At 41.2% G+C, this 24,462-nt stretch overlaps 3 long non-coding RNA genes across 6 annotated transcripts; 2 read left to right on the plus strand and 1 right to left on the minus strand.

The window, feature by feature from the left end:
- The first annotated feature begins 956 nt into the window (after window positions 1-956).
- LOC138357558 (uncharacterized) lies at window positions 957-13,702 on the plus strand. 4 transcript variants are annotated; one of them, XR_011225040.1, is made up of 5 exons: window positions 957-971; window positions 3,634-3,949; window positions 6,850-7,013; window positions 8,263-8,361; window positions 13,603-13,702. It is a non-coding gene; the product is annotated as an uncharacterized lncRNA (long non-coding RNA). The 4 variants fall into 4 exon arrangements; XR_011225038.1 differs by lacking the exon at window positions 957-971 and adding an exon at window positions 3,053-3,067; XR_011225039.1 differs by lacking the exon at window positions 957-971 and adding an exon at window positions 3,114-3,128.
- Window positions 13,513-16,611, minus strand: LOC138357560 (uncharacterized). Its single transcript, XR_011225041.1, has 4 exons — window positions 16,454-16,611; window positions 15,163-15,383; window positions 14,233-14,294; window positions 13,513-13,670 (listed from the first exon to the last, which is right to left on the minus strand). It is a non-coding gene; the product is annotated as an uncharacterized lncRNA (long non-coding RNA).
- Window positions 16,612-20,886: 4,275 nt separating this feature from the next.
- On the plus strand, window positions 20,887-24,462 carry LOC138357557 (uncharacterized). The gene is made up of 2 exons (XR_011225036.1): window positions 20,887-22,079; window positions 22,580-24,462. It is a non-coding gene; the product is annotated as an uncharacterized lncRNA (long non-coding RNA).

Here is a 24,462-nt window from a genome sequence, read left to right on the forward strand (position 1 = left end):
ATATTCAGGCACAGGCAGGAGTGGAGAGGAGAGGGATAATGTATGAGAGAAGTCTAACCATGCAACACTACATGTATGTGAGTCAAAACACCCATTTCACTTATGGTAAAAGGAGAAATGCTTGGAGTGACTCTGTGTACATGCGGCTCAGGCTTGGGTACAAATATTACTGGGAATATGGGATAGGTGTTCATGATAATGACACGAAGTGTAAACTATGTGGTATGTTAAGGTCTCACACCCTTGCCCATTATGTTCTTGATTGTCCGTTGATAGAAACACTGAGATAAGGACTGTTCCTGAGCAAATAGCCTGGATGTGTCACAAAGGAAAGGTTGATGATATTCTTGAGAGATATAAGAATTTTGCACCAAGACTGTAATATTTTGTTGAATTATCCGTATAACTAGATCATAAAAGTATTTGTGTACGTCTGATACCATACTACTTGTGAAGGAGGAAATGTACATGTTTATCTCTCAGAATGTTTGGTAACAGGTTTATTGTTTGTGATGTGTGTCTATGTATGTACTAACACGTTGTACTGAACGGGGTGAGAATAGCTTGAGCTACCTCATCCCTTTGTGTGTATTTTACCTCAATAAACTTATTTCAATTTCAATTTCAATTTCCCTCCACATGTGTCGACAGACACGTGGGTGTTGACACGCTGTACGATGCGCCGTAAGTTCTGTTAAATCCCATTTTATTTTATTGTAAATATTTAAATGAATAAATAGCAAACCAAATACTGTACTATACTGTTCATCTATTATAGTGTTATTTAATTAATATTCGTAACTAACTCTCCACAGCAATAAGAAAACAATATAATTCTTGCAACACCGCCAACGCCACCTTCGTTAGGCTTAAGCGAGTCCCATACACACCACAATAGTTTTTCCTGGTCCATAGAATTACCCAAATCAGCCCAAATCGGCCCAAAACTACACAAATCGTCCTAGCATTACGTAAGTAATGAAGAAATATGGTATATTTACTTACTATAATGTTGGTGCTACACGTAGAACATGATCAAACCTATTTTTACTCTGAAATAATCTAATTTCATAACGAAATGAAACGTAAATATGCGAGAGGTGAAGCCATAGGAAGTCGACGGGCCAAGCGACAATTGTGTGGAGTGACTTATCCAAGGTATATGGTCGCCTGGAGAGTGTTTGCTGCCATATCAGCTTCCTGTACACAGTGATCCAGTCCTTTTCGTTCATTGAACACCGAACCCTACACGCCCTCTGATATATTGCTTAATTAACAAATATTCACAAATAAAGATTATATTTGTATATATTATCAGAAAGGCAGATATAAAATAGTTTTTGTGAATCCATCACAGAGATTATACCTTATTAGAGAGGAAAAATATTCATACTTTAAACAAGGCTTCATGGCCGACGCTCTCCTTAACGATATGGGAACTATGACCTTCCGAAGATCAATGTTAATTTAATCTAGATATTGTAATAAACGAAGTTTTCTATGTCATCATAAAGACATAAATATAAGCTGCATGTTAATACTTTGGCATAAATATAACTGAAGTGAAAGTGAAGATATATGCCTTTTTATAGTTACTTGATGGCTCGCTCAGGGAGTGTGAAGGCCTCCGCACAAGCCAATCAATTTTATAATTACTTTGCGTATATGCAAAGTAACGCCATAGGTCTTTATGTCAGAATAAAGACATGTAGACAATAATGTAACTACATTTCAAGGAAAACATATCTTAATATAATTATTAAATGAATGCAAAGTTATGGTTAAATAAATAGCCAATACCACACAATCGCCGGTGTCCGGACACATGAATAGTCGCATTAGGTGAAAGGAAATGTACCCAACCATTTCCATTTACCCAACCAGTTTGTGCACCCTATACTCATCCTCTGTGCGGTAATTTATTGTGCACCCCATACTCATCTTGTTACCAGTAGTTTGTGCAACCCATACTCATCCTGTGACCCGTAATTTATTGTGCATCCCATACTCATCCTGTTACCGGTAGTGTGTGCAGCCCATACCCATCCTGTGACCTGTAATTTATTGTGCAACCCATACTTATCCTGTGACCTGTAGTTTATTGTGCAGCTAATACTGTACTCATCCTGTGAGTCATTGGACATTGCGCAACCCTTTCTCATCGTGTGAATCTTTGTTTACTTTGCTCTCCATATTCATCCTCTGCGCGATAGTTTCTTGTGCAACCCATACCCATGATGTGAGTGGTAGCTTATTGTGTACCCTATACTCATCCTGTGAGTATAGGGTACACAATTCTTGTTTGGATTCTTGTAATGTTATTTGTCTATTTGTAGTCACAGTATTTGTGCGCCCCTTGAGGGACTTGAATTCTTGAATGGGACTTTAAGCAGTCTCCGTGGTGTAGTGGTAAGACACTCGCCTGGCGTTCCGCGAGCGCTATGTCCTGGGTTCGTATCCTGGCCGGGGAGGATTTACTGGGCGCAATTCCTTAACTGTAGCCTCTGTTTAACGCAACAGTAAAATGTGTACTTGGATGAAAAAACGATTCTTCGCGGCAGTGGATCGTATTCCAGGGACCATAGGATTAAGGACTTGCCCGAAACGCTACGCGTACTAGTGGCTGTACAAGAATGTAACAACTCTTGTATATATCTCAAAAAAAAAAAAAAAAAAAAAAAAAAAAAATTAGAGGGGGGTTGAAATAGCCTAAGCTACTCTATCCCTTTGAGATGTATTTATTGCTTATCTCAATAAACATACTTGAACTTGAACTTGGATACACAATGAGTTCATTTGTACTCCATACTCATCATCAAGAAGTGTATTTTACCAGCATTGTAATATAAATTAAGAATAAAAGCTTAACTGGATTACGGACCCATAATCAAAATAAGAGCCATCACTAATTATCATGACAAATTGTCTAGGCTACACTTCCGCCTTCGACAAGCTGCCGCCGGAGGTGGGTATAGTTTATTGTACACCCCCGCACCCCCAGTCCTGGAAGGGCGGGCATTGGGATGTGGACATGTGTACTGTCTCAGACCCTGTTGGAATATAACCAGTCTGTCAATCGGGTCAACCCAAGTGTTGCGTTTCCAAAAGGGTCGCCCATGTTGGAATCGGTGAACGCCCTAGTAATATTGTTGAAAACATCTTAATAACTTATTAAACCAAAGGTCTTTTTATGTCAGAAGAACGGCAGAAACTAGATCTATATATGAAAACTCTTTCAGGACAAAATTTAAAGTAAAACTAGATTAAAGTAACTTTATGTTTCTATCTTTCTTGAGACGTATAAAAATCTTAGGTTTATTAACGATTCTGCGTGAAATAAGCATTGTTCTGAGATGAATATTGCGGATTTCCGGCTCTACGACCGATGAAAAATGCAACTTTTATACAACTACAAATATCTTTAGTTTTACTTTAAATTTTGTCCTGAAAGAGTTTTCATATATAGATCTAGTTTCTGCCGTTCTTCTGACATAAAAAGACCTTTGGTTTAATAAGTTATTAAGATGTTTTCAACAATATTACTAGGACGTTCACCGATTCCAACATGGGCGACCCTTTTGGAAACGCAACACTTGGGTTGACCCGATTGACAGACTGGTTATATTCCAACAGGGTCTGAGACATTTGCACTGGCGGGCGGCGTTCTTGCCAACTATATGGCTGTTAAGTTGAAAATTGTAACTGTTAAGAGCATTCTATTGTGGTTTTAATATTGAACAATTATACATATACGAAACAGACAAATCTGGTGTCCGAAATAGTCAAAATATTAGTGTGCGATGTGATCAATGTAAGGGGGATATTGGGTGTGCCTCGTATCCCCTACAACAACAAGAAGTTCGAGAGCGATGAGGCCGCCACCTACTAGCTTCAGGATGTCGTCGAATCTAAATCAACAATATACTACCGCCGCTACTTTCTCGGAAACGTAAGTACCTGCCGCTTTACTTCTCTCACCCTGCCTAGCCTGGCCTGGCCTGACCTGGCCTAGCCAGACCTGACCAGACCTGACCTGGCCTAGCCTTACCTAGCCTAGTCTGACCTGGCCTAGTCTGACCTGACCTGGCCTAGCCTTACCCAACACTAATCACCACACGTGACAGCCCAACGAATCGCAAATAAGTACACGTAACAAGTCATATGCCCGGACACTCTTTCACCTTGGGGACTGAGTGGTAACTATTGTATAGAAGAGCCGGCTCCGAGAGTGGTAAGAGGGCGTGATAAGAGGCTAACGTGTGGTCTTGAAGGAAGTCGATAAAGCAGACAATTTTCAAAAGGAAGGGCACCATAACGAGCAGACAGGAATGGACAGACAGTCGGTTATCCCATAATGTGTAATACGCCCCGCACAGCATGGGTGGAGTGGGGGGGGGGGGGTTGTAGCAGGGCACAGTATGGTGATGGTGTGGGTGAAGTACACACCCACTGAATTCCTGCCATCAATAATTGTTTTCATAACCATTAGAACAATGGCATCCCTCCAGCCACCATCCTTCCACTGACCCCCTCCTCTGGTCCTCCACCTCAGACAATAACCCCCCACACCCCCTCTCCCTTCCAGACATCAGCATGTCAAAATCAGTACCATAATGTGTTTAAACTATTTAAACTAAGTCATTGTGTATCTCAAGGTATCTTAATTTAATTCATTTGAAAGTGTACATGTGCATTCGTTCATATACTCGCCTAATTGTGCTTGCTGGGGTTGAGCTCTGGCTCTTTAGTTCCACCTCTCAACCGTCAATCAACAGGTGTACAGGTTTCTGAGCCTATTGGGCTCTATCATATCTACACTTGAACCTGTGTATGGAGTCAGCCTCTACCACATCACTTACTAATGCATTCCATTAGATATAATCATATATGATTACACATAATCATAATCATTCCATACACATAATCATATATGTGTACGTCAACGTATACATACATGCGTATATATACCTCGTATTAAAATACTGATAAACGAATGACCATGAACAAATTAATTTATAATTGTAGCATTATATATAATTTTAATAGACTAATTACGTGTTTATACATTTGAATGGTCCAGACAGGTGGCCAGCCTTGGACATATACACTTCTGGTAGGCACAATGACCTCATGTTAGACCCTTGATAGATTATGTGAGAGAGAGAGAGAGCTGGGGCAGGGAGGTGCGTGCCCCAGGGAGATAATCCATGCCCATGCCCCGCCTCGAGATCAGTTCTCGAGTCACACCAAGAATAACAATCGAGCAAGTTGTCCTGACCAGGATGTGGCATATTAGGGAGGGCTGAGGAATAGGAAGCCTGTCTAATAGGGCTCTTGGCAAGCATCTCTCCCTCAGTCTACCTATCTATATGGAAGAAATGTATCTAGGCCCTCCTCCCCCCTGCCTATTCTCTCTCCCCCACCTTTCTTCCTTCATTTCCTCCCTCCTTCCCTCCCCCTCACTGGTGAGAGAGTAGAAGTGTGAGAGTGGTTAGAGAACTCGTAGTTCTCACGCTCGTGAAATTGTCTGCGACCCTGGAGGAGTAGAGCGGAGGGGGGGGTGAAAGTAGGTGACGATGGAGGAGTAGAGGGGAGCATTATATGCAGTGAACGTAGGTGTCTATAGAAGAGTACATCATAGAGGAGGGTGAAAGGAAGGTGATGATGGAGGAGTAGACGGGAGGGGGTGTGAAGGTAGGTGATGATGGAGGAGTAGAGGGGAGGAGGGGGGCAAAGGTAGGTGTCTATGGAAGAGTACATCATAGAGGGGGGTGAAGGTAGGTGGCGATGGAGTAGAGCAAAAGGGGTGGGGGTTGAAAGTAATCCTGAGTTTAATTTTTTAGTTATATATAGTGACACCTCGGCTTACAAATGAATATTTATGAACTTTTCGGGTTACGCGCCTAATTTCTTCGAAAAATTTGAATCGGGTTACAAACTTTGCCTCGGGAAAGGAGTTTGTTGATATACGTATGGGCTGACCTAGCGCGTGGAGGCATGGTGATCGCGCCTCAGTTTACCAGTGTCTCCTGCCTAGTAAGTATCGCGCCTGAATTCTTTGTAAAGCATTACATTTGTTTTGGGATTTTTGGCTATTTGAACATAAAATTTGTTATGATATATCTTGCCATGAGTCCCAAGAAAGCCAGTGGTAAGGTTCAAGCCAAGAAAACACATGTGAGAATGACCATAGAGGAAAAACAAGAGAGCATTCATAAACATCAAAATGGTGCACAGGTTGTTGAACTAGCTAGGCAGTACAACAAATCTATGTCAACAATATGCACTGTACTTGCTAAGAAAAATGACATTATGAGCATTAAAGTGGCAAAAGGCATATCAACAATCCCGAAACAAAGAACACAAACACTTGAGGATGTTAAAAAGTTTTTATTAATTTGGATACACAACAAGGAGTTAGCAGGTGATAGCATTTCAGAGGCCATCATTTGTGAGAAACCAAGGCATTTGCATGAAGACCTTTTAAAGAAAACCCCTGGAACGAGGGGGGGGGGGGGGGAAAGATGAATCAAGTTTGAAAATGTGAAAAGTTTGTGTGACAATAGAGCCTCGTGGAAAACTTTTGCTGTGGTCATTACCTGGTGGAATGCACCCAGGATGGAGTATTAGGGCTATACATCTTTTAAATCATAAAAGTAATAAACATTTCCCATCAACCTTACAAACCATATTAACCTATTTTCATGTATTTCCCCCATGTGCATTTTAACAAAGTTACTAAATTGCCTTTATCATTCTGTAAAATTTCAATTACAGTATACTGTATATAATTTTGTTAGTATAAATGGACTGAATATTCTGAAATCACTATTAATTTTACAATTTCAGATTCAAAGGTGGTCTGGACACCCAATTTGGTCAGACATGTGAAGAGAGCATTTAGGATAGTTCGAAGAGATGAAGATGGTCACAATTGTGTTTGAAGAGGCAAACGCCCCCCTTTGCTCCTGACATTATGTTCAGCCTATTGACCCCTGCACACCTAACACAAGGTAGGTTGAAAACTCCTCCTTCATGTCATTGGTTCATTAGCCAGAAACTTAGGGCCCATGCAGGAATATCCCTAAAAAAAAAAAAAGTGGCCCCAACAATGCATCCTCCAAGTCTGGAGGATGAGCAGGAGCATTGTCGAGAAGCAGGCCCTTTAGTGTCAAACTTTTCTCTTGCAGATATTTTTTGATGGCAGGGCAAACCACTCTACATCACAGTTTTTCTGCACGTTATATATTTTTTAAAACTCTTGGATTTTCGGAATGATACATGAGCAAGGGTTTAATTTTCAAATCGCCACACAGCACAAGAGTTAGCCTATCCTGACACAAGTTAGCCCAAGTTAGCTTGTGTCTGGGCAGTGACGTCTCCTCTTGGGTAATGTATGTCCTCTTCGGCAATTTTTTCCAGAATAGCCATGTCTCCTCACAATTAAACACTTGTTGTGGAATATATCCATCAAGACAGTATCTACAAAATCTTTAAAAAAACGAACAAATCTTTCAGCCCCTACTTTGTCTGAGCTGGCACCCTCACCATGCCTCACAACACTATGAATACCACGTCTTTTTTCAAAATTTCTCAAACCATCCCCTACTCACCTTAAACTCTTTCGTATCTGCAAAACTCGTTCTAGGGGTTTTCTTCATAAGATCTTGCATGAAGATTTCATTGTTGACCAAACCACACACTGGAAATTGAATAGATGACGACATTTCGATCCGTCCTGGACCATTATAAAGTCGATTGTGATGAGATGAGGGAAGCAAGAGCATTAAGTAGGCAAGAGAGAGAGGTGAGGAGATGGCAAGTATGTACGTATGTACATGAATAAAACATGTACATACTTATACATAACGTGTGTAAATAGTGTAATAAACACAATAACAGTATTTTGGGAGGAGGAATGTTGGCGAGTAATGTGTTGGAGGAGGGAGGGAGGACTGGCAGGGTGTGGCAGCTCACTCATGTTTTTTTGGCTCACCATACCAACATAGTGGATCTTTATGGTGAATACATACGTAGATGGGTATATACAATGTGTGTGTATATAGTGTAATAACAGCAAAAGCACTGTTTGATTGTAGAATATGTCGCATATATGAGGCCCATAATTTTGAGCATAGCGATGTTCTATACTTTGAATTATATAAATTCCACAAATTACACACTTTTAAATAATATTACAGCAAAAAAAAGGAAGAAATGAATGAGAAACTTCAAAATAATTGCGCAACATTTTATTCGCAGCAACTGCCGTCACACGGGGTGGCGGGGCCGACAGACCCCCATCGCTCCAACGCTCAGCGCCCATAATTTGCTCAACTTCCCAGCTCCATCGCAGCTAAAGTAAGTCACATACAATATTTTTTGTTTAGTTTCCCCGTGATCAGACTCTGCATTTTAACAATATAAGAAGAGAAAAAAAATTTTTGGAAAGAATTTATTTCTTGTGCACCAGGGTGTTATTTGGAGACAGAGCAGTTCAGTGGTTAACTACTAAATTTTTTTTTCTCCCACACACGCACCCCCCTAGGAAGCAGCCTGTAACAGCTAACTCCCAGATACCTATTTACTGTTAGGTAACAGGGGTCATCCCCTTTTGTACAAAGAATCTGCTAAAGCTTTTAGGGCTAATCTTTGACACTCGTTTGTCTTTGTCACCCCATATTTTTTACGTCCGAGTTGAATGCTCTAAGGCCCTTAACTAACTTTAGGTCATGTCCCATACTTCTTGGGGAGCTAATCGACACTGCTCCTCTCTTTACATTCCTCTCTCGTTCTGTCTAAACTCGATTATGGCCCTGTTTACTCGTCTGCTTCTCCTTCTACCCTTCACCATCTGGACACACTGCATCATACTGGGTTACGGCTCAGCTCTGGTACCTTTCCTTCGACACCTACCCTAAGCCTGTATGTTGAAACTGGCGTCCTGTTTCTACAGGATCGCCATGATCGCTACTGTCTTCTCCACCTTGCACGGTCCTTACAGCACCCTCACTCTTGCTTATGTCATGCCTTGACCTTTACCCATCCTGTGGTTCCTGTTCCCCTTCACCACCTATCTCTTTCTGTACGGTTGTCTCTCTTACAAAATGCTCTTTCAGTTTGTGTTACCAATATTTCCCCTCGTGTCATTCCGTCTTTGCCCCTATGGAGGGGTCCCCGTTCCTAAATTCTGTAAGCCTTGACCCACATGACTAAAACTTTTACCCCCTCCTACAGTTCTAAATCACCTTTTCCTTGAACACTTTTCTTCACACTTGCACTCTATTTCCGTCTTCACCAATGGGTCTTAAGTCTGCAGACGGTGTAGGCTACTCTGTTGTTTTTCCTGACTGCACCTTTGTGTCTCCTGCCTCCGGAGACTAGCATCTTCATGGCAGAACTTTATGCTATTCTCTATGCTCTTCATCAACACTTTTCTCACTGTCAATCCTCCTCTGTGTTTGTAGTTGACACTTGCAGTGCCCTCATGGCTCTAGAATCCTTTAATCCAGTCCATCCTTTGGTGGTTGAAATTCAACATTGGCTGTTTCTTATCTCCAGTAGATTTAAGACAGTGGAATTTCGCTGGATTCCCACCCATATTGGTGTGTTCTTAAATGAGCGTGCGGACACTGCCGCTAAGGAAGCTATCCGTACCTGTCCCATCTCCCGTAAAGGTATTCCTTATTATGACTTTTACCCAGTTATTCATTTCCCCATTCTTGCCCGTTGTCAGGGTTGTTGGTCTTCTGTTACTGGTAACAAACTGCGTGCTCTTAAGAGTAGTGTGTTCCCGTGGTCTTCCTCCTACCACCGTAACCGGTGGTGGGAAATGGCTCTGGCGAGGTTGTATATTGGTCATACACGTTTAACTCACGGGCACTTAATGGAGCGCTGCCCTGCTTCTTATTGTCCAAACCGTTGTCTCTACATGTCCTGACTTCCAGGACTTACGTGTCTTGCTTCCCGACCATCCCTCACTGTCAATTGTCCCTCGATAAAATTCTTGGTAAATTCAATACCTTTGATATTGTTCGCTGTATGCGTTTTTGTTCTTGTATTGGCGACGTTAGTGATATTTAGCGCACTATGATTATCCTACACATTTGATGGTTTGATAATTACTGTACTGTACAGTACTTTGGTTTGGAATGTATCAAATAAAGTTGTTTCATGTATTCAAATGTGTGAGAAAATCCACTGGGGCTGTGAGATGAAGCGAGCCTGTAACAAAGGCATTGCCAGTTGCATACTCTACCACCGCTGATGGTAAAAGTCTTACAACTGGATATCTTGTGTGACGGGTTATGGTATCACAGCTATACTGAACCAAGATGGTATGGCTCTCCCTCACATAAATGAAAGAAATGCTGCTATTGGCCTTGCAGTGTATAAGTTGCAGGTGGAAACAAATGAAAATTATCAAATAAATAATTAAACAATTTACTGAAATAGTAATGAACAAAAATAACACATGACAATACTTGACTATCATGTAATGCAAAGGTGAACAAGTTAGTATGACCTTAAATCTCACTAGGCTCGTCTGTAGGAAGTACAGTATAGTATCTCAAATTACCTTGGATCATAAATAGCATAAGACTTGGGGGTAGGAGAGGGTTGCAGTGTTTGTCATGGCTCTCAGTTGTTCCTGGTATTAGGCAATTTAGTTCTGGAATCATTTTTGTTGGCCAATGTTAAACTTTTTCGAAAGTAGATGTTTTTCTGAAAGGGAAGGGGGGGGGGAACCTCTATGCTTGGATACAGTTATCTGAGTGAATACTTAGACTTATACAGTAGAATAACTACCTTCTTTTCCTTAGTCAAAAAGGTTGCTTGTTTATTTCTAGGGACTTGTATTTTCTTTTATTTTTAACTGCAGCAACTTTCAGTGAATGATAGATTCTTACTGAAAGGACCTTTACTTCATTGTTGTTGCTTTATGGTCATCTCATTGTGTACAGGGATTCCGCGAAGCTTTTGGGGTTAGTCTTTGACACTCGTTTGTCTTGGTCAGCCCATATCTCTTGCCTCCGAGTTGAATGCTCTAAAGCCCTTAACCTCCTTAAGGTTTTGTCCCATACTTCTTGGGGAGCGGATAGGCGCACGCTCCTCTATTTGCACTCCTCTCTCGTCCTGTCTAAACTCGATTATGGTTGCCCTGCATACTCTTCTGCTTCTCCTTCTACTCTTCGCCGTCTTGATGCTTTGCACCATACTGGGTTGCGTCTCGGCTCTGGTGCCTTTCGTTCGACTCCCGCCCTTAGTTTGTATGTTGACACTGGCTTTCTCTCTCTTCAGGACTGCCGTGATCGCTACTGTCTTCGCTATCTTGCGCGGTCCTTCCAACATCCTTCCTCTCGCCTCTGTCGTGCATTGACTTTTCCTCCTCCTGTGGTTCCTGTTCCTCTTCATTGTCTCCCACTTTCTGTCCAGTTATCTCACTTACAGGATTCTCTTTCTGTTCATATTTCTAATGTTTCTCCTCGTATTGTTCCTTCATTACCTCCGTGGAGAGTCCCCCTTCCCAAGTTTTGTACGTCCTTGACTTGTATTACTAAAGCCTTTACCCCTCCTACAATTCTGAAAAGCCTCTTCCTTGAGCACTTTTCTTCGCACTCTCACTCTATTTCCATCTTCCCTGATGGATCTAAGTCTGCGGATGGTGTGGGCTACTCTGTTGTTTTTCCTGACCGTACTTACATGTGTCGTCTCCCTTCGGAGGCTAGCGTTTTTACGGCAGAACTTTATGCTATTCTCTATGCTCTTTGTCTCTTGTTTTCTCATTCTCATTCCTCCTTTGTGGTTGTAGTTGATTCTCGTAGTGCCCTCATGGCTCTAGGGTCCTTTAATCCTGTCCATCCGGTGGTCATTGAGATTCAATATTGGCTGTTTCTTATTTCTAGTAAATTTAAATCGGTAGAGTTTTGCTGGGTTCCCAGCCATATTGGTGTTTCAATGAGCGTGCGGATGCTGCCGCTAAGGAAGCTATCCGTTCTTGTCCCGTAAAGGTATTCCTTATTCCGACTTTTATCCTGTTATTCATTCTTCCCCGTTGGCAGGGTTGTTGGTCCTCTGGTTGGTAACAAGCTGCGTACTCTCAAACTTAGTGTGTCCCCGTGGCCTTCCTCCTACCACTGTAACCGGCAGTGGGACACTGCTTTGGCACGGCTGTGAGTTGGTCATACCCGCTTAACCCACGGTCACTTAATGGAGCGCCGCCCTGCTCCTTATTGTCCGAATTGCGTTGTCCCTCTTACAGTTGTGCATGTCCTGACTTCCAGGATGAGCGTGTGTCTTGCTTTCCGACCGTCCCTCGATAGAATTCTAGGTGAATCGGATACTTTTGATATCGTTCGCCTTATGCGTTTTTGTTCTCGTATTGGCATTCTTGGTGATATTTAGCACCCTCTGATTATTTCGCACTTTGATGGTGCTACATGGCCTTCCCGGTTTGGTGCCTTCTTTTGGTAATTACCTTACCTTCATTGTTGTTTCATTTTAATGTGATATGGATTGTTCTGGCTCACGTGCAAGGTCTTGGATTTTTTTCTGTTTTATATTAAGAAATTGCCAGTCTTGTTACTATTTGTAGAGTTAGAGATCTGCATTAAGGCCTCAATATTATATTCTTTATTTTTTTTTTATAACATGTTATCAGCAATTTTTGTGGTTGGTAATATTTAGATTAATGTCAGTGATGTATATGACAAGGGTTAAGACCCCTTGTGGTATGACAGCATTTTTCCCCAGTCATTTCTTTAACAAATAAAAGGGTCTTCATAACCATTCTTTTGTCCTTTCTACCATGTACCTGTTTGTTGCTTCTTGGTCTTTCATTTGGTACTTTGGCTATTAAAACAATGGCCTTTGGTAATGTTGCAATTACCATTTCTAAAAAAAATGAGCAGGTTCATTAGGCAGGGTTTGTTTTTAGCAAACAAAGTTTTACAACAAAAATTCCATTCCTTCAGGACCTTGCAGATGTTAGGTCAAACTAATTGACAGTAATCTGTTTTGCCCTTTCAAACAATGATGGTTTTAATCTAGGTAAAATATTTCAGAATATCTGACAAGTTTGGCAGACAAATCATTTAAGAGCTTTGATTAAATTTAAGTTACCAAAGACTTTGTGAAAACCATGTTGCATAGATGCTTCAGTGTCACTTTTCTAATGTTTTGTAAATTTAACTGATCTTTAAATTAATCATAATTTGTACAAAGCTTAGGTGTTGCATAGCTTTAAATTTACTTTCAAATATGAAAACTAAAATATTGACTAAAGTTTCTTCCACTTAAATATTGCAAATTAGTCTGAAATATTAGTTTATGTAAATTGAATAGGTAGTCCACTTTTACATCTTTTCAATGCATTTTGCATGCACCTATTTAACAAGTTACAAATAGGTGTAAATTTTACCAAGTATTTATTTTCAAAGTAAAAAAATTTCAGATGTTTAAACATTGCATCAATAGTAGTAAACAATAATTTCCAGCATAATTTCAGGATAAGGTATATAAAGTAGTTTCATTAAAATTGTTTTATTTAATAAGTTTTACATATAGTATTTATAATACATCTAATATTTAGTACTGTTTCAGGTTGTGGGACAGATGCTCCTAGATGAACAGAAGATCCAAAAGGCCAAGACAACTCCAGAGACAATCACCTGTAAAAGAAAAAATAAACATTAAGCAGGGACACTACTTTTATTATCACCAATGCCTAATAATAAGCCCAGAAAATCCTAACAGCCTATCTTTTAAGATAGGCTCAGCAAGGCCTATCCCTTCCTCTGGTTTCAGTGCAGAGCTTCTTCCCTGAATGGGTGCCTTACATCCACCACTTTAGTGCCATCAACACATTGTACATATGCTTTACTCAAAGCACTGTACAATGCATGCCAGGCACTAAAGTTTTAGATGCATCCACCCATTCAGCAAACAAGCCCTGTGAGAATTAACAATGTAACCATTGTTAAGGGTCCCTAAACCTATGCAAATCTAGTCCATCTATTAGATGGGTAGTAGAGCAAAGCTCTGAAAAAGCCAAGCCAGGGAAATCTGCAAGACTGCCTGGTCCCCTTTTATGAAATGGGGTAGGATCAGTACAAACTGCATCATCCCCTGTGGGTTGTAACAGTAGGACATGGTTACACACCTATAAATGGACTAGATAAGAGAATTAAGATTAGGTCATTGATATAGCTAAAACATCAAATTCAAACTCACCCACTTTTGTAGAGTAAAGGAGACTCACTCCAAGCCAGTCCATGCATCATAATCACTTTCACCTGAAAAATATTTCAACAAATTAATTTCAGATTTAAAGCAAAGCTTGCTTTACTTTTCAAATTAGCATTCAGTAGTTTACAAATTCAGATAGAAAAAAAAATCTTTAAGGAATTTACCTTTCCTACATATTCTAGTAGCAGTAGTAAAGATCTAATTTAGCAATAAATATATATGGCATCAATTTGCCAAGTTTCAGTAAATGTCATTTGAGAAACTATCCACAACTGCACTTCAATGGTAATTTACATTTATCTTTAGCCAATGCTATATTGTTTAAGTTATTACTATTTTTTACTTTTATGCAAATCTATTCAGATTAACCTTTACTACAACTCGCCAACTAATATTAAAATTAGAAATATTTATTAAAAGCAGAAGTTTTTATCATATGGGATGTTATTTTAGAAGAATGGGTGGTGTGGTGGTTATGTTATGGTTGAGTAACATGGTACAAGAGGGCAAGTAGTTGCTGAGCAAGTATGCCAATTTCAATTTCTAGCAAACTGGCAGATACAGCAGAAGTGCACACTTTTTCTGCATAGATTCTAATGGCAGTAAAGTTCCTATTAGAGTTACTAGCCACTAATGACTAGGGGAAGTTAGCTCAGAGCATCTTTGATGTGCTTTGATGGCAACGAAAATGTTGCCCCCTTCAAAAGTTAAGCGTGTCTACAGCATTTCGTTTTTAATTAACTATGTAAGGGGGAGATTGTGAATAGCAAGTGCCAATAGGCACTGCCACTGGCTTATGGCAAAAGATTCTGTAGCAATAGAACTATAAGCCACACTTTCTCCCCCCCCCCTTTCCTCCCAACTGTTCAGTGTCAAAAGGGAGGGGGGGGGGTGTCCATTTACTGTACCACTTACATTTTAGTGTGGGCTTCATCCACTATTCTGATGTTAGCTGGAACATTTGTGCCAGCTGCTGGTTTGAAAGGGAGGCATACCATGTGCCAATTCAGGAAGCTTTCCACGTTCCTCACTGCATGTCAGCTCAGGACCTCACTACCATGTTGGGAGGCAGTTGAAGACTAACCAATTAACATCCCAGGCTGGAGAGCAGTGCCAGCTCGGGGAGAATTTTCCACCTGCAAAAAATTTAATACTCTTAACAATCTACACCATCTACCTCATCTTTACCTAGCCCCCAAACCTTACATTTGTCAGCATTAAACTGCATCTGGTAGTCTTAACCATTTCAAAACTATATAGGGCATCGGTATTTTTTATTTGACAATTCTGCAACTATTGCAGTCTAAACCATAATCTTGTGAATAACCGAAGTCCAAGGAGAGCTTTTAGACACTACTTACAACACTTCTCCCAACTTAACCCCATCTATACTAATTTCCTTTGGTATAGCCATGACCTAATCAACTTCAGTCAGCATTCCTAATGATCCGAGCCCCTATCAATTTTGCGCCACTATCAAAATCTCTGCTGAAGTCAAGGTACACAAAATCACAAACCTTATCACCATTTCCTCAACTATGCAACCTAATCCATGAACATTTAGTAATAAAACTATGCGATTCATGTATCTAGCCATGTTTCTCAAAAAGAGTAGAGAAATGGCACTTGCAATGTTAGATTCTAGTAACTTTCCTCACAATAGACTAAGCTAATTGGTCACTAACTTTAAGCGTTAAAGTTAACTCAAACTTTTCCTTTAAAACTTGCTATATTAGGAACTTTCCACGACCGGCCTTTACCCGACATAATTAAATAGGGTAAAAACTGTATATTAAATGCAGTAAAACTACGGTAAATTCAATATGATAAACTTGCATTCTTTAAGCATGGGCTGCATAGTAAGTGAACTAAACTAAATGTTAAGCACCCTGGCAAACCACTTCGTTCTATTCAATTTCTTTATTTAATCACTTTGTCCGGCTAGAATTTTTAGATTAGATTAAAGGAACACCCTGGTAACGGCTGAACTAGTTAACCAAATACAAATATTTAGGTAAAATACTTTCATAAAACCCGTCTACTTCCCCCACCAGTAGACTTGTTCAGCTAAAGGCATAATGTAATGTTCCACTTTAGTAAATAAAGACTTAAAAAAACACTACCCCATCTGTGTAGTTACCGGTTACCTGACATTCTACGCTTAAAATAACCCATCTATTCCCCATAATTGTTCGATATAACTTACCTCTCACCCGCTGGTCGAGTACACAGCAGTATATATCCTCCTCCATCACTCACCGCGTGGATACTATTTCACACTGGCCGCAAATTGCCTCAAATCACCTACGTTGTCCATAAACATATATAGAAGAGCAACTGTCCATAACACCCGAATAGCGATCATCACATAACGTGGGAACATTAGTAGTACTGCTGTCAAAACATAGATGGCGCCACGACAAACGGTAATTCCTATGGACTCGGCCACACTCCGTACATTGACAACATCGCACACTAATAATTTTACCACTTCGGACACCAGCTTTAGACGTTTCGCATATGTGTACGTGTTCCATATTAAAACGACAATATAATGCTATTAACAATTAAAATCTTCTATTTAACAGGCATATAGTTATTAAATGAAGTTTAGTGATGCAATAGACATAATCCGGAGTTGGTAAGGACGCCGCCCGCCAGCGTAAACACAACACACCCGAATGCCCACAAACACGATTCAACGCACAAAACACAACACTTCTGTCAGTTTTTTTTTTATAAACTCCTTTTATATTTATTATGTGATAGTTATACTTGCATAAAATGATAACTATTATAGGTAAGCGCCTAATATTTAATATTAATCAATAAAAAAGAAGTCAGAAGCCACACGCCTGTCTGTACATGTCTTTTGTGTAAAAGTATTTTGGGCGCTCATGTACTTGTGTGCTAGCTGGCGTTCACAACTGTTCTCGCCTACAAGCATTAGAATTAAACAAACGAATTTATTTTTTCATTTATATACAAGAAGAGAAGGATACTCTTGAGTCTGTAATATTCATCTGATCACTGGTCTCCCATTTGGTCCTCATTGATTTATCTTACTATTATTGAATGTCAATAACCGTATTATGCAATTTCAATTTCTTCTATTTCTTTCTTTATTATGCACCCCATACCCATCCCGTGGGCGGTGGTGTAAAGGATTACAGAGGCACATAATCGGTTCAGGAACTGAACCCTCTAGTTCGGTTAGCTAAGCAAGTAACAGTGTTTGACGCTAGTTACAAAATTATTAATGTTGTATACACATGTACACACACTCATACATACATGTACACACACACACACACACACACACACACACACACACACATACATACATACATACATACATACATACATACATACATACATACATACATATATATATATATATATATATATATATATATATATATATATATATATATATATATATGTCGTACCTAGTAGCCAGAACGCACTTTTCAGCCTACTATGCAAGGCCCGATTTGCCTAATAAGCCAAGTTTTCCTGAATTAATATAATTTCTCTAATTTTTTCTTATGAAATGATAAAGCTACCTATTTCATTATGTATGAGGTCAATTTTTTTTTATTGGAGTTAAAATTAACGTAGATATATGACCGAACCTAACCAACCCTACCTAACCTAACCTAACTTATCTTTATAGGTTAGGTTAGGTTAGGTAGCCGAAAAAGTTAGATTAGGTTAGGTTAGGTTAGGTAGGTTAGGTAGTCGAAAAACAATTAATTCATGAAAACTTGGCTTATTAGGCAAATCATGCCTTGCAAAGTAGGCTGAAAAGTGAGTTCTGGCTACTAGGTACGACATATATATATATATAATTATGCCAGTATAATCTAATAATATATACTGGTCTAATAAAATAATTAGACCAGTTAATACTTTCACTATATATATATATATATATATATATATATATATATATATATATATATATATATATATATATATATATATATATATATATATATATATATATATATATATATATATATATATATATATACCACAGCCTGGGAATCTTCCACTGTTTTATATCTTATGTATGTATATATGTATGTATGTACTAACCTAGTTGTGGTTGCGGGGGTTGAACTTTGGCTCTTTGGTCCCGCCTCTCAACCGTCAATCAACTGATGTACATATTCCTGAGCCTACTGGGCTCTGTCATATCTATATTTGAAACTGTGTATGGAGTCAGCCTCCACCACATTACTGCCTAATGCATTCCATTTATTAACTACTCTGACACTGAAAAGTTCTTTCTTAATCTCTCTGTGGCTCATTTGGGTACTCAGCTTCCACCTGTGTCCCCTTGTGCGTGTACCACATGTGTTAAATAAATGTATGTATGTATGTATGTATGTATGTATGTATGTATGTATGTATGTATGTATGTATGTATGTATGTATGTATGTATGTATGTATGTATGTAAGGAGAGAGAGAGAGAGAGAGAGAGAGAGAGAGAGAGAGAGAGAGAGAGAGAGAGAGAGAGAGAGAGAGAGAGAGAGAGAGAGAGAGAGAGAGAGAGAGAGAGAGAGAGAGAGAGAGAGAAGGAGAGAGAGAGAGAAGGAGAGAGAGAGAGAAAGAGATGAAGACCGAGACAGAGAAATATATATAGACAGAGTCAGGGAGAGAATGTTAGACACAGAGACGGATAGATAAGGATATGCAAAGTCAGTGAGAGAATGACAGAGATAGAGCGAGGAAAGAGACAGAGAGATGCGCTGACACAGAGAATGGCAGAAATGAGGAGAGGCAGAGACAGAGGGACAGGAGCAGAGGGACAGGGATAGACGGACAGGGCCAGAGGAGGGACGGGGGAACAGAGGGGGGGGGGCAGTGGGACAGGGAGGGAGACAGGGACAGAGAGGGGGACAGGGACAGAGACAGAGGGACAGGGTCAGAGAGGGGGACCGGGGGACAGAGGGAGGAGAGGGGGGCAGGAGACCAAGAGAGAGGGGACAGAGGAGAGACAGGGGATAGAAAGAGTGGGCAGGGGAACAGAGGAAGGGACAGGGACAGACAGAGAAGGAAAGGGACAGAGGGACAGGAATAGGGGGAAGAAAGGGCGGACAGGGGGACAGAGAGAGGGACAGGGGAACAGAGACAGGGACAAGGGGACAGAGATGGATAGGGGGACAGATGAAGGACAGCGGACAGAAAGAGTGGGCAGGGGGACAGAGAGGTACAGGGGACAGAGAGAAGGACAGGGGGACAGAGATGGACAGGGGGACATAGAGGAACAGGGGGACAGAGAGTGACAGGGGGACAGAGAAAGGAACAGGAGGACAGAGGAACAGGGGGACAGAGAGACAGGGGGACAGAGAGAGGGACAATGGGATAGAGAGGGACAGGGGGACAGAGAGGGGGAAAGGGGGGACAGGGGGAAAGGGATCGGGGACAGAGGACAGAAAATGTGGGCAAGGGGACAAAGTGAGGGACAGGGGGACAGGAGGAAAGGGGGGAGATGTATGAGGGGGGAATGTTTGCGAGAGATGGAGAAGGGATATTTAGAACGGTAAGTTAGAGAGGAGGCAACTAAGGCGCATCATTGAAAAGCAAATGAGCATCATTGCAATAGCAGGAGCCACGCACATCTTCAGCCTGCGTTGTTGAGACATTGTCAATTAAGCAGTGTCCAATGACAGTATCTTCGGTATTTAAGCGATACTTTAAAAAACACTGGAAATATTGAAAGATATTAATCCAGATATTAATCCCCTTGTGCAACGCACACAAGAGGCAACAGCTTCTAGCTCTACAAGCGGCAATATAAAATAGAGAACAGGCGATTGTTTTCACTCATAGTGTAATAAACCCACGGACCCACCCACCCGCTGAAGCCGTAAATACCAAGACATTACTTCCGTTTAAAATTAAGCCGGAATAATCCTCAGGTATGTGGAGGATGTGGGAGGCCTTTGATCAACCGCCGACTTCCTGCCCCGTCGACGGGGCCACCAGCCCTCAGTGTGCCCTCAGCCAAATTCATGTGAAATGTATGTGTGTGTATTAAATATTTTAATTTATTATTTCCAAGATTTAGCTGTTAGCTCTTGGACCCCGCCTTTCTAAGCGTCGGTTGTCTAATGTACCGACTCTCGGCCTCTTTTCCTCCATCATATCTAAACAACATATATTTTTATCTAACACACACACACATCCTCAAGATGCAGCCTTTAGCAGCTTCCTGACTTTCAGGTTCCTATTTACTGCAAGGTGAATAGAGGCATTAGTGTATGTTTGTGTCTGTGTGTGAAATTGAAATTGAAATTGAAATAAGTTTATTGAGGTAAAATACACACAAAGGGATGAGGTAGCTCAAGCTATTCTCACCCCATTCAGTACAACGTGTTAATACATACATAGACACACATCACAAATAAACATATTACCAAACATTCTGAGAGATAAACACATAAAGTTCCTCCTTCACAAGTAGTATGTTATCAGACGTACACACAAATACTTTTATGACCTAGGTATACTGTATAGACAATTTTCTGTGTGTGTGTGTGTGTGTACGTGTGTGTGTGTTTGTGTGTATACTCACCTAGTTGTGGTTGCGGGGGTTGAGCTCTGGCTCTTTGGTCCCACCTCTCAACTGGCAATCAACTGATATGGTCACTGCTTGATCGCAAGCGGGGATTTTTCTGGCGGGGGAGAAAGAAACAATCGCGCAGCGCGTTGCGCGGGCAGTTTGGGGCCTGTATAAATACGGGCGCACACTGGGGCTCTGCCTCACTCCGCCTGCCCTCGCCGCTGCCCTCGCAAAACATATTCTATTCTGAATTTGTGCATTATATCTGACCACCCATTCTTCATCGTATCGACAGTACATTTAAGTTACATTTGGACGCTACCGAGAAGTTTAGCTGGCCTCGCGCACGGTGTCATGCAAAAAACTGGCCATTCGGCCTTCCTTTCGGCAAGCTCAAGCCAGTCAGTTAGCATGACGTCGGCCAGCTTGTGGTTGGCCAGCGCAGCCAGCATGCTGTTGGCCATAGGTCGCTAACGTTCTTTGGCCATCCGGCCTTCTGGGCTATTTTACTCTTCTTGTTCCTTCGCCTTTGTTGTTTCCTAATACGTAGTAGTATTCTATTTAATTTTACCTCGTCTATCATTAGGTTAGGGGCCCCTTACCTCCAACCGCTATTCCTTCCACTGCGCTCTGCCCGCTTGGCGCTCAATGCCGGTTTCTTCTGTTCCCTTTATTCGCAGCCACGACAAGCCGGAACCCCCCCCCCCCCTTCACACCCTACTGCGGCGAGGAAGAGAACGCGAGCCGGATATTCCTCTGATCACCATCAACGCACGCAGCGGTGCCGGGATGCAGCCGCCCAGGGCCTACGTTAATACTATTATCTTCTCTTTATTTGCTGGGCTATATGGCAGTATTACTATTACTCCGTACCGTTACTGTCATTCCAGTATTATTTTATTAAAATATAAATTGTTATTATGGTTTGGCGTTGCTTTCTTAATTTCTTCCATTCTGCGGCACTTGCCGTCATCTGTTAATTACGATATTACATTGTATTCTTCATTGTACGATTATTTACGACATTGTATTCTTATTATTATCCTTATTACAGTTACTGAATGGCAGCTCCCTGCCGTCAATTTCTCTTTGCTCCTGTTCTAAAGATGTTGCCGAAGTTCACGGCGTACTAGCTGCGGCTCGCAGACGCTCATTGACAACACAAGACTACACTCAGCGGCCACTCAAGGCAGACTCCTTGGCTTCTATCCAGCCCAATCACCCGTCTGGAGGCAGAGATGGGATAGAGACCAAGGGTAATGTTCCCCGCTCACATTCTACATCCGATTAGGACACAAGCATGTTATAGATTTGGCTTTAAGAATTGGTTCTTATTCCATTTTATTGTTTATGTATATGTTGCTTAGTTGTTATACCCTTTCTTGGTATATGTATTGTTTATATTCAAGATTTATAGTGTTTCGTCTTACCCTGTTATAGCTGCTTTGTGCCTCCTTGCTGTTCTACCGGTTTTCTCCCACCTTTGCTCTTAGCAAAGGTACTTCCCCCTTCCGTTTGCTGGAAAATTCTTAGTTTTGTTAGCCCCCCTTCATTGCTACAGTATATTTATTCGGATGCTCTTTATTCATCCAGGATGGTTAATTAAGGTTTCTCTTAATTCCTGCTGCCGGGCTCCCTCCCCCGTTTTTCGTCTCCGTATTGATTCAGCTAGGGTTTCCCTCTCGTCTGTGCTCTTGCCTGTCACGATAACACTGCACGCCGCTTCTGCCCACCCTTACTGCCTTATATCTTTCAGCCCGGGGGAGGTGAGCTACGCGACAAAAAATCGACGCACGCTCCGACTGGACCAGGTATCGCTTACATGGTCAGGAATCAACACTCTTCGGATCCTACAAGCACAGATCCTACAAGCGCTCCTGTCACCAGGCGAGATTTCTCCAGGATCCTACGCGCTGCCCTCTCGGCGCTAGGCTTGACTTCAGATGACTACGCCCCGCACCCAGCTGTCTCGGGACGGGCTCGCCACATCAGAAATAATTGCAAACGGCAGGCGGAAGAGTAGTGCCCACATCCTACGTCAGACGGGACGTTGTTGCTCTGCTACATTGAGTGCCTCACGCGGCCAGCTGGCACTCGCCCTTCGGGGGGGGGGGGTCCGGCCGCTGGCCTGCGGTGGGGGTGCAGCGCCGGTCCCCAAGTGTCCCGCTGTCCGCAGCTAATACTTTGCCCAGTCTAGGTGCTAGTAAGCCCTACTTGTAGTCACACCCCCTTCTTATCCATTAGGTCTTTTACGGCCTCTTGGCCGGGTACATTACGTGTTATGTGGTCTCTCACTTATTAGTTATTCTTTGTGTCCTGCCTGTTATATCCTAGTGTTATATAATTACTACACATTTGCACTCGGCCTTAATTCTAGTACCAGTTAACCTTTAGGTTTCTGCAGAATTAGTTTCCATGTCACTATAGGCTAAGGTCTCATACTTACTACGGGTGTACCTTTTAAGTTAAATCTAGTCCTCGGACTTGGAATTGTTACTGTTAATTCTTACTTTATATATTTACTTTATATATTTTAATATAAACGTTATATAGTCCTTAAATTATATATTTTGAAACTTTATATATTTACATGTTCAATATTAAGTTTAATAATATCAACTTTGTTATAAGCCTATAATATAAACCGTGTTTAATATAAACTTTATATAATTACTTACTTTATATTTGAACTTTATACATTTACATGTTCTGCAGAATTTAATCTTCAATAAACTTTAACGCCCCATACTGCCAGTATCTTTCTCCCCCTGGTCAGAAAATGGTCACTGCTTGATCGCAAGCGGGGATTTTTCTGGCGGGGGAGAAAGAAACAATCGCGCAGCGCGTTGCGCGGGCAGTTTGGGGCCTGTATAAATACGGGCGCACACTGGGGCTCTGCCTCACTCCGCCTGCCCTCGCCGCTGCCCTCGCAAAACCCCACCCTCCCCCCCTTTGCAAGCGGCTGCTTTTGTACCCCCGTCATGCTTTGCACAGTTGTCCCGATTGTCTCCCCACTGCATGTGGGAAGGGGGGTGCAGCGCCGGTCCCCAAGTGTCCCGCTGTCCGCAGCTAATACTTTGCCCAGTCTAGGTGCTAGTAAGCCCTACTTGTAGTCACACCCCCTTCTTATCCATTAGGTCTTTTACGGCCTCTTGGCCGGGTACATTACGTGTTATGTGGTCTCTCACTTATTAGTTATTCTTTGTGTCCTGCCTGTTATATCCTAGTGTTATATAATTACTACACATTTGCACTCGGCCTTAATTCTAGTACCAGTTAACCTTTAGGTTTCTGCAGAATTAGTTTCCATGTCACTATAGGCTAAGGTCTCATACTTACTACGGGTGTACCTTTTAAGTTAAATCTAGTCCTCGGACTTGGAATTGTTACTGTTAATTCTTACTTTATATATTTACTTTATATATTTTAATATAAACGTTATATAGTCCTTAAATTATATATTTTGAAACTTTATATATTTACATGTTCAATATTAAGTTTAATAATATCAACTTTGTTATAAGCCTATAATATAAACCGTGTTTAATATAAACTTTATATAATTACTTACTTTATATTTGAACTTTATACATTTACATGTTCTGCAGAATTTAATCTTCAATAAACTTTAACGCCCCA

The sequence above is a fragment of the Procambarus clarkii genome, chromosome 79 (assembly GCF_040958095.1).
Source record: "Procambarus clarkii isolate CNS0578487 chromosome 79, FALCON_Pclarkii_2.0, whole genome shotgun sequence".
Taxonomy (NCBI): Eukaryota; Metazoa; Arthropoda; class Malacostraca; order Decapoda; family Cambaridae; genus Procambarus; species Procambarus clarkii.